We start from the raw sequence: 8,089 nt of genomic DNA on the forward strand, positions 1-8,089 counted from the left end.
CTGCCCACTGATGGAGATCTTTTCATTCTGGGAGGGTGGGGGAAGGCAGATAGCCTTAGAAGATGGTGTCTGTTGCTCTGGGGAAAAAACAAACCAAGGCCAAAGCCGTGAGCAGGGAGAAAGTCAAATCACACAAGGAGCTTCTGGGCCAGCCTGTTTTTCCCTCCTCAAATGCATGATGGGCCCTTTGGAGGTAACGGCGAGGTTGATCGGCATTGGCCAGATCTGGGGCTCTTCCCTGCCGGAGGCGTGGGCGAGGCGGGCTGGCGACGGTGTACTTCAAGCCCAGAGGAGCACCCTCGAAGTAGTTCTGCTGGGAGATGACAACAGAAGGCACCTCGTTAGCATCCCTCTTTAAGCAGTACCCAGGCTGTCAGCCATACAGCTCATACAGACCAAAAGTCACTAATTTAATTTTGAGGGGTGGAAGAAATGTCCAGGTCCCCAAAAAACATAGGCAGGAACTGAGCTGCCTATAGCACTAGTGACGGCACCTGGAGAGTATTTCTGGCTAGTAACATCTCTGTGCGCATGTCATGGGAGTTCTGTGCTTTGCTCCAGCCCCAGAGAAGAGTGCCAGCTTTTGCCTCAGTGTTACTGATTCATTCCACAAAATATAATTTTGTCAGCACCCAATTGCCAGAAAATGTCAGCTCTGCTGTTTAAAGGAGCTAGAAAGTTTTCTCAATAAAATTTATATACATTCAGTGTTTTTTAAAATATTAGTACTGTGTGCTCTGTGGTCTATTCATTTTTTACAGAAAACATTCTGGTTACAGATTGTCTTCTCTAAGGTGGCACTCAAACTCATGCTATGGCTTTATTTGCCATGGTGTGGCAATGCTGTGGCATTTGTCATGGCAGTAACTCCAAGGGTCATGAGATTTTGATTCAGACTCTACAGGTTTTGCTTCAGACCAAAGACAAGGACCTGTCATCTTTGTATAAACATGTAATTCCACAAAGCACTCGCATCTCCTAAAAATACCTTGTCTAACCAAACAACACAACAAGTCCTTTGACATGCAGTAAATGAGATAAATGTTATTTGGATATTTGCCCAACCGTATTTTTTTTTGTTATCATCATTTGAAGGGTTAAATGTAGCAGAGAAGTTTCTTTCATTGCTTCCCTAACAGCCAAGGTGGCCATCCAAAATGCCAAATGCTTTGTTAAAAGGATTGCATGTACAAGTCAGTAACTTCAGGGTACTGAAAATCTTCGTAACTACTTCCATATATCATGAAATATTGTTGTTTTTCCATCAGCCACTTGTCCTGAATAAAAGGTATTCCCACCCAAGGAAAAATGACCTCACATCATGATTGTTTTGTGTTACAGCCATCATTTATATTTTTTTTTATAGAGACAAGGTTCATGTCTTGGAATGCAAGGTTAGATGTTTCTCTGTACTTCTGGTTCCTATTGTCAGTGATGATTCCACTGATAACAGAACAGTATACCCTTTCTTTGGGTGGGGAAATATATTTGTGTTGCACTAGAAATGTCTGGTTAAAAGAAACACAAGAAATTAAACCACAAAATCTAAAAAGGGAAGTTTATATGTACTTTTTGTAGAAGCAGATCTGTAATAAAAACAATAAAATCCAGTGTTTAGGCTTTAATGAATTAGTTTAATGACCAGGTGCAGCAATAAACACCTTTCCAGTTTGATTGTCTTAACTCCTCCATCCAGTGATTAATTGTTCTATGAAAGACAAACACATTACATTATACTGTAAGTATAAAATTCTGTTTTAAAAGATTACACCAGTGCAGTTTGATTGGTTTTCAACGTGTTCAGAATTGAAAAGGACATTTCAAGGATTCTCCGTTTGTAACTACTTCTCGCATATATTCAGGACCAAGGCAATAACTGGCCAGTACTTCCTTTCTCATATTCCACTTTGGCCTTGCTTGCATTTATATTCCATTTAAATAAACAGTAATGCAATACTGTGGTATCACAACTTGTTTTCATTGGAAACACCATGGAAAATACAGGATGAAGACTGTTCTTCACTTAAATTGTGGGAAAAATTAGAACTTTATTAAAAAGTCTTGTAACTGGTTCCCATGCATGATGGAACATACATTTATGTATTATTACTGAAGTCATACTCACTGCAGATAACAGAACAGCCACAAAGACAGTGATTTAAAAAATATTTTAGATATGAACTACCTTTTATCTCATGACCAACAAGTGGAATAATTATATGAAAAATCTCCAATTCATCCACTCCTCTTCTTACACAGCTACGCTTCTTTTCTCAAAGAAGACTGAAAAAGGAACTGTATACGACACTAGCGTAAAGAAATCCATGCCACAGTGCAGGATGTATCTGTATCAGAAGTATGAACTTCATTTGTGTTTGGAGTTCCATTTTATTTCACTTTGTGTTGTAACCTCCATTGGAGCACGTTACCTTCAGTTTTGTTACAGAACCACAGAACGGTTGAGGTTGGAAGGGACCTCTTGAGGTCATCCTCCTGTTTAAGAGGGTCACCTAGAGCCAGTTTTCCAGCACGATGTCCAGCTGGCTTTTGAAAATCTACATCCAAGTCGGGAGATTCTCCAGCCTCGCTGGGCGACTTGTAACAGGGCTCAGCTACCCTCACAGTAGAAGTGTTTCCTGATGTTTAGACAGAACATCCTGTTTGTGCCAACTGCCTCTTGTCCTGTCACTGGGCACTCCTGAAAAGAGCCTGGCCCCCTCTTCTTTACACCTTCCCTTCAGCTATTTCTGTACATTGATAAAATTCCCCCAAGAATTCTTTTCTCGAGGCTAAACATTCTCAGCACTCTCAGCCTCTTCTCAAGAGAGATACTCCAGTTCCTTAATCATCTTAGTAGTCCTTTGCTGGACTGTCTCCAATAGCTCCATAGAAAGCTTGTACTGGGGATTTTGGATTATTTTATTTTGGATCAAAACAGTTGTTCTGGGATGATGCCTTTTTTAAAAAAATCAACCCAATCTAGCAGTTCTTCCTTTAATGATTTCGCTGATGAGCCCATTCAGAGAAACAATAGATTCCTGAACTGGAACAGGAGCAGAGGCAAGTTCAGGACAATATCTTACTTTCAGTCATCTGTGGTTCTAAATACTGTTAACAAGATGTGTTAACGGCTACTGCATATTCCTTTTCTAAGCTGGTAGCCTTTGATGCCGTGAAAAGCCGGAATTGCGGACTCAATAGTCGGCAGACTATTAAGCAGGAATTCTTTATTGCGGCGCCGGGCACACAGGGGATCTCTCCTCCAAACGTGTGCGCCAAACACCCTGTCATTTCAGGTTAAATACAATCACAGTATACATATTCATTATATTTCCGAGAAATGCTTAGCATATTCATGGATTTTCCAAGAACTAATTAGCATATGTTAATGTCTTTCACGCATGTCTGTTAGCATCCTCGGGTGGTCTTTGGGGTGTCTCAAGATGAAAGCTTATACTCCTCATTGCAGTGTCTGCTGTTTGACCTTTGTTTCTGCACAGACTCAGTTCTATGATCACATACACTGTGTCCTTCCAGGTTGTTTTGCTCTGGTCTTGTTGCCCTCTTGGTGCCTCTTTATCTCTGTAGCTTGGTGCATCTGCCCTCCCAAGGCTGAGCTGTCCAAATAACATTATTTAGGAGTCTCTATTTTCGAGCTTTCCTATCCCTCCCCAAAACAGCAAGTCAAGTTTGTCTAAGTAGCATTATTTAGGAGCCTGTTTATCTTAGAGCTTTCCTGTCTTCTCAAAACAGCAAGGATCTACTTCAGTTTAATTACAGTCACTCTGGTAAGTGGAAATTTTACATTTACAGGTAGCACCTTTGTTTTCTTGCCATGTTTTCCCACAGCCACTGGAGAGCCCAGAGCAATTGGAACTCCACAGAAATGTTTATGTACTCAGAAAAAGGAGGCACTAATATCAAGATGCAGAGCAGCTGGATGACAGCATCCTACTGGAAAGGAAAAGTGCCACCTGTAAGAGCTCTGCAGATATCTAGAGCTTAAGGGTAGTATTTAGTCACCGTCCAGTCTCAGGAAGCTGGATGTAGTCACCTTGGCCGCTGGGAGAAATAGGTCATGATTTGAAAGGAAAGACTGGACGGACATAATTTAAACTGCAACTAGGTGAAATCAACAATGTTAAGGCTTGTGTGGTGTATAGTAAGTGTAATGTAAAATGAACATCAGGTTTTTTATGCCTTGATGTACGAGAGCCAAAGATCTAATGTTAGGCTGAATATTTTTTATTATTGGGCTTCAAAAACTTGTGTAATTTTACAGTGGTTAGCACCCACTAACATAGGGGTTGTCAGGTGGAGCCCTGCACCCAGCTCTGGAGCCCTCAGCACAGGACAGACATGGACCTGTTGGAGCGGGGCCAGAGGAGGCCACAGAAATGATCCGAGGGCTGGAGCACCTCTGCTGTGAGGAAAGGCTGAGAGAGTTGGGGCTGCTGAGCCTGGAGAAGAGAAGGCTGCGGGGAGACCTTATAGCAGCCTTCCAGTACTTAAAGGGGACTTCTAAAGAAGATGGAGAGGGACACTTTATCAGAGCATGTAGTGATGGGACAAAGGGTAATGGTTTTAAAATGAAAGACAATAGATTTAGATCAGATATAAAGAAGAAATTCCTTACTGTGAAGGTGGTGAGGCACCGGAACAGGTTGCCCAGAGAAGCTGTGGCTGCCCCCTCCCTGGCAGTGTTCAAGGCCAGGTTGGATGGGGCTTTGGGCAACCTGGTCTAGTGGAAAGTGTCCCTGCCCACGGCAGGGGGGGTGGAACTAGCTGATCTATAAGGCCCCTTTCAACCCAATCCATTCTGTGATTCTATGATTTTCCTGCTTTATCCAGAAGAGCCAATTAGGCAATACAAACATGAATTGAGATATTTCATTAAAGCACTCATTTAGATATTCAAATAGGAAAACCTCAGTCAAATGTTTCAATGATATTAAAGAAAATGGGCCTGACTATTTTGTGTCATTCTCTCGTACTTGGTGGTCTGGCCACATCTGAGTCAAGCAGTTGTGCATTCCCAGGCCAGGGTGGGCAACTGTCGCAAACATCCGTCTTGAGAAACTGAGAAAGATGCTTGAATTAAGCAAACTCCTAAAATCGGGTATTGTGCTTTGGGAACTTCTTCATCTTGATAAGGGAGTGTGGAAGATGAGTGAAAACCTGCAGAGGCAGGGTGTCGGCTTGTGAAACCCACCTGTGTCACATAGGCAGGGAAGTTAAGCACTTGCCTTCGGGGGGGGGGGGGGGGGGGGTGGGGGCTGTGAGATCTCCATGGCACCCCAGCCCCCCGGCCACTGACTCATTTTTGAGAACTTTTGGGAAGCTATGAGACAGGCACCCTAAGGGTATGAAAGGAGAGGGGGCAAGGGCCTTGCTGCATGTGCCCATCACCAGAGGACCCTGACCACCAGCTCAGAGACTGCCGCTGGATCCAAGAGTAGTGATATGTTTTCTCATACTTCTTCTCTTGCTTTCCTCTCTTTCTCTACCTCTGACTTTTTCAGCACGTAAGGATAATGTTTGTCAACTTGCTGTATTCTGTGGTTTTGTGAAATCAGACATTGTGTTGTTCAAACCTTTTGCCAAGTCAATATCCATTTCAACCCCACTGTGACAAAAGTAATGTTTTGAAGTTCTTTTGTAATTCCTCTGCCATTCTGAGTAAAGCTTTGGTTTTAGTTAAGCCTCTTGGTCATTGTTATGACTCTCAGTACCTTGCAGAGAATTAAAAAAATCACCTTCCCCTTTACCCGCTGAGCAGGATGAGACAGCAGTACAACAGTGAACAACTTTGTTCTAGCACTTCTTAAGGGAACAGCTGTCAAGATATTTAGCTACTTTTTAAAAGTACAAATTCTTTGTTGTTAACAGCTGTTGGTTGGTTGCCATCACAAGTGCAACATTATTTGAGACTTCTGAAGTAGCGGAAGCAACATGTATCATTCAGTTAAAGCAGCGGAAAAATATAGTTTCAATATGCATACAAGAATATAGGAAAACAATCAGAAATACAATACAACTCATGAAAATTGAGAAAGAGAAACTTATTTGAAGTTATGAAGAAAAATGATTTGAAGACGCATTATCAAGTGAAAAACTCTATTCTTTCCAACTTTCCTTTTTTTGGTAGAAGTTTGTTTAGATACTCTTTACATATCATATTTGCACTTGATTGAGATGAAATGAAAAACAATGGTAGCTTTATATGGTGATGAGGGCAGATTTTATTTCAAACTTTTTCTTTCCCTTACTATATTATAGTCTGTGGGTATCTTTATTTATCCTTCTTATATCCCATAAAGATCAAAGCAATAAAGCCAATCTAAAACTCTGTATGTGCCAACTCAACATAGTATGCACTTTTTCATCTGAATCCACTCAGTTAGAGATCAGCACGGCATGCACGGGACAGCCTGCACAGCAAGTGGCACTCTGTGCGTTGTCCCATTCTCACATCGCCTTAATTAGCGCTTGGTGTTCTAGGTATGAAACTGTGTGTCTGTGCAGATTGTGTACCATTCAGAAAACAATTCACTGAGTTTTGATATACATTCATATTACTACTTGCACAAATGACCCTGCATACACTGCTTTTCCTACAATGTTACAGACTAGCCTTTCCACAAAGCCACAGAGAGGATCTTATACAAAATTTAGGCATTTAGACACTTCACATTAAGTGCTGAAATTCTAAAGACATTAGACACAGCCTCTAAGTTGGAGCCAGCACCCCTTGCTAAGTACTTTTACAGACATACTTCAATTTTACTCTTCTTCTGTACTGGACTTAAACCAGCCAGTTTACAATAGCCTGGATAAAAGCAAGAGCAATCACTGACCAGCTGGTGGGGCCGGATCTCTCCTGAGTATTACATCACCTTGTTTGGTAAATACAAGCATTTTACAGGAAGATGAAGGGAGATAAAGAAAAAGGGGGGGGGGGTGGGGGGGTGTAGCAAACCCCGAACCTGGGTTCCCACTTGACTGTGATAATGCATCTTCCCAAAAGATCAATAGCTGAAGACAAAAGTGTTAGCGGTCTCAGCTTGTATGTTGTTTTTACTAACAGTAACATGGAATAAAGACCATGCAGCCTTCTGCATGCCTTGTCACATTTCTCATGGACTAGGGCCTATAAAGGTCTGACTTCTCTGTAGAATTCGAAATGTAATTGACCGCCAGAGTCTAGTCATCTGCTCAGGTACACTTACAGGAACTGTTTTCAGCTATTTTACTGAATAGGTGCATTCTTACTATATATTCCCCATAAATCTTAGAAATACTGGTAGGCTATTTCAGGCTTTTTGCTGGCTCAAGTAGCTGCAGATGGTCCCAGCTATCACTTGGTTCAAACACACCCTACTGAGCAGGGTTAAACTCTTGGAACTGAAAATTTGTTTCTATTTACATGGTTGGCTTTGTATTTCTGTGACTTCTGTCAACCGCTTCTTGGTTCTACCTTTTGTGGTTTCTTCTGTGGCACCTCTGAAGGCTTCTCAGTTACGAACCTACTAACCGACCTTCTAAGAATCCATTGTCATTAAAACAGTGTCTGGCCCTGATGCCGATTACTTTTCTGCTGTGGGATATGGGAGGCAGAGTGTTGCTGGATAAAACATGCCACAAAGTAAAAAGTCTGTGAGTTTATGTTAGTCAACACCAAATACCTTTTAATGTTAGCATTTTTAAAGCTAAGGCCTCATTTTATTTTAGAACTGAAATTCAGGTCATTTAAAAGCCATGTTTATGGAAGCTAGTAGCTGAGAACTTGCTCTGTTTTTTCTCAAAAAAAGGAGGTGCAGTTCATATTTCAGCAGAACTGTGGGAAATCACATGGACACAGACGGGTACAAAGCCTGATGCTCGCTCGGCTCCCCTCCATGCTCTTTCTGTACATATGCCAAGGCTCTGTTAGGAATGGATGGCTTCGGCAGCAGAAGATAGGAGTTCTGCTACAGAAAAATTGCCAGATTTCTGTACTCTCTATTCTTCTCCAATTACAAGAACAAAAAAAATGGCACAACATGATTTGCAAGCCTGCTGATGCTGAGCATGAATTGGGATTCAAATT

This window comes from Opisthocomus hoazin, chromosome Z (genome assembly GCF_030867145.1).
Source record: "Opisthocomus hoazin isolate bOpiHoa1 chromosome Z, bOpiHoa1.hap1, whole genome shotgun sequence".
NCBI lineage: Eukaryota > Metazoa > Chordata > Aves > Opisthocomiformes > Opisthocomidae > Opisthocomus > Opisthocomus hoazin.